General features: G+C 40.0%; 1 long non-coding RNA gene across 1 annotated transcript; it reads right to left on the bottom strand.

Moving 5' to 3' along the window:
* LOC113473500 lies at positions 1–1,331 on the bottom strand. Its single transcript, XR_003395457.1, has 2 exons — positions 1,059–1,331; positions 1–81 (listed from the first exon to the last, which is right to left on the bottom strand). It is a non-coding gene; the product is annotated as an uncharacterized LOC113473500 (long non-coding RNA).
* Between the last annotated feature and the right edge of the window lie 1,538 nt (positions 1,332–2,869).

Here is a 2,869-nt window from a genome sequence, read left to right as displayed (position 1 = left end):
CAAATTTGGATGCATTGTTGCCGAGACCTCCAATGTAGACTTTGCACTTGATATCCCAGTCTCTGTGTGACATTTTGTATGCTGAAACACAACAGGTCATTTTGAAAATAAGATAACAATTCTATTGCCCCAAGTGTTGGTGGTAGAGAATGCCTTGGACAATAATGTTGCCTAGTGGTTACTTTTCAGTTTATTATTATTCAATATGCAATAGGTATTGCCAGCTAAGACAAAATGGGCAGAAAACACCATCTCATTCAATGGGGTATGATTAGAGATGGGTAGTACTTGGTATTTTTGAGAACCGGTAAAAGTAATTGATTAATAGGTATTGCCAGCTAAGACAAAATGGGCAGAAAACACCATCTCATTCAATGGGGTATGATTAGAGATGGGTAGTACTTGGTATTTTCAAGAACCGGTAAAAGTAATTGATTACTTTTTGAGAACCAAGTACACAATACTTTTACTTGTTTATTGAGATATTGTTCATATAACCGAATCAAGCCAAGAACTTGCGAATACCTCTCTAGCACACTCTCTCTCTCCCCTTACCCCCCCCCCCAAGGGCTGAGCACCATGAGTCTACTGCCTGCTGGACTTCCCCTTTCCCTCTATTCCTAATGTAATAATATTATTTAGTAATCGGTTCTTTTGTAATTGGTTTGTACCTTGTAGACTGTAGACTTGTACTCATTGCACAACTTGTGATAAAGCAATTACTTTTTTTGAGTAATTGATTACATCCAAATTAGAACCGGTAGGTACTTACCGGTACTTTTGAGAACCGGTACTTTACAAGTAAAATACTTACTCGTATACATCTCTAGGTATGATGTCTGCGTTTGATGCCACCATTTTCCCAAAGCTTCCATCATGCTATTGATGGCCTTGAGTATACCTACTTGGTAGCTCTAGGATTCTAGGTAGGTACCTACCAATGACTCTAAAGTCACCGTGCAAAAACTCTCAAACCTTCTGCCACGGCTCATGGTGTTTCAGATTGATTTACTTCTTGGATGGTATTTAACACAAAATTAATGTAATGACGAACTTACCTCGTTAGAATTTAAAGATGGGCGATGCGAAGGGCGGTGTCGGAATTTTCACACAAAGTTGTTGATTTTTGTCAATCTAAATCAACGCTAGCAGTTAACACACACCAAGAACAAGCAGAGTGCCTTCGAGGAATTCTAGTTAAGAGTTTCGAAATAGTTTATTCAAATTCAAATACTTAATAATTATTTAACTTCCAAAAATAGATTTCCTTGTTCCTTCCTTTTTTTACGTTTTGACACAAAAAGAAAATGGCTAGGATGCTACGTTGCCAGAATTCCAGAATAATCGATGACAGCGTTCCGCTATGTTGCCAAGTGTCCGTTTCATGGAGGATAGGAATGAGTGGATAAAGGACTAGTAAAGAAAAATAGAAAAGTGAAGCCAGCGGCCGTAGCACGTTGCATTCGAATGCATGGAGGTATGAATATTTTATTTTAATATTTTATATTCATACCTCCATGTTCGAATGCAGGTACCTACTGTTCCAAATGGATCACTGAATTTAAGCAACGTTGCGTGTGGTTGATATCTAGATGTATGACTATCTGAGTAGTTACGTGATGTTTCTGGCTCCTCCCGACCCCACTCAGAATGGGTGAGGTTAATGTGAGGAGTTGGGTAGTTTATCGCTGAATGGAAGGTAAAACCCACGTCTTTAAAAACTTTGGCAGTGTTAGGTAGATAGGTACCTACGTACCTACCTACTTATAAAACAAAATAATAAAAACACAATAAAGTTCAGGTATCAAAACTTGAACAACAACAATAATTATAATGGGGTCTTGGGCTGGTTGGACAATATTTACAATTTTTAGAGCCTTTAACAGTAGGTTCCTAACAGGACAACAAGAATAAATTGTTTCGAAATAAAACGGGGAATCGAACCCGGGATACTTGCGTGACGATCCATGACTCAACTGAACAATAGGTAGGTAGGTACCTAGTCGTTTTTAGGAGGTGGGTATCATAAATCATAGTATGTACCTTCTACTTCCCACTCTCAAGTAAAACTTTGTTATTCTAGGGTGTGGTACCCAATATGTACCTAGTTCTCAACTGACAGATCTTAGATAGTAGGTACTTTAGGTATCAATATAGATTCTTCATCGATCTTATTTAGAGCTGACACCAATTTACAGAAATCTAGACAGCCTCTCGGCGCATGGCGGCATTGTTTACGGAACCTGAAACGCCGATCTTCTAGGTCGTCGAAAACGCGTCTAAGGTCGTCAAGATTATGCAACACGCGACGTGTTGGACGGCGTGAGCGTCGCTGTCAAGTTACCGACGAACACTTGCGTCGGATTGGCCGTGTTGGGACCGGCGTCCGAGATGGAGAACAGACACACATACGTACACAGGATCATTGAAAATATGCCGAAGATAATCAGAGCGATACACTTGATTTTGATCCAAGTGGTGAGACGCTTCTCCTTGTAGAAAACGCTCAGTTCCATGATGGCGGGAAATGTGATGCCCACTGTCGGGAGAGAGAAGGCGCCCACCGTGGAGATGAGAAGGTCCAGGAACGGGATGAGGGAAGCTACCAGGACTGGAACACGGGGAGAGAACAAAGGAATTTTTCAATGCTTGTCACATACTTAAATGCTTGTCACAAATATCGTTCCAAAATTATTACATCTAGATACATTTTATGACTTGACTTGGACTCGAACCACCAACCTCCAGATCCAAAGTCCAACGCGTTAACCACTACACCACTGAGGTTGGTTATATGAATATAGATATTTATTTTACATGGCCTATTGGTCAAAGTTTCCTTGACATTTGGAACATATTGAAATATAGG

The sequence above is a fragment of the Diaphorina citri genome, unplaced genomic scaffold, assembly GCF_000475195.1.
Source record: "Diaphorina citri unplaced genomic scaffold, Diaci psyllid genome assembly version 1.1 scaffold36876, whole genome shotgun sequence".
Taxonomy (NCBI): domain Eukaryota; kingdom Metazoa; phylum Arthropoda; class Insecta; order Hemiptera; family Psyllidae; genus Diaphorina; species Diaphorina citri.
Note: the sequence above shows the minus strand (reverse complement) of the source record. Positions and strands in the feature narration are given on the sequence as shown.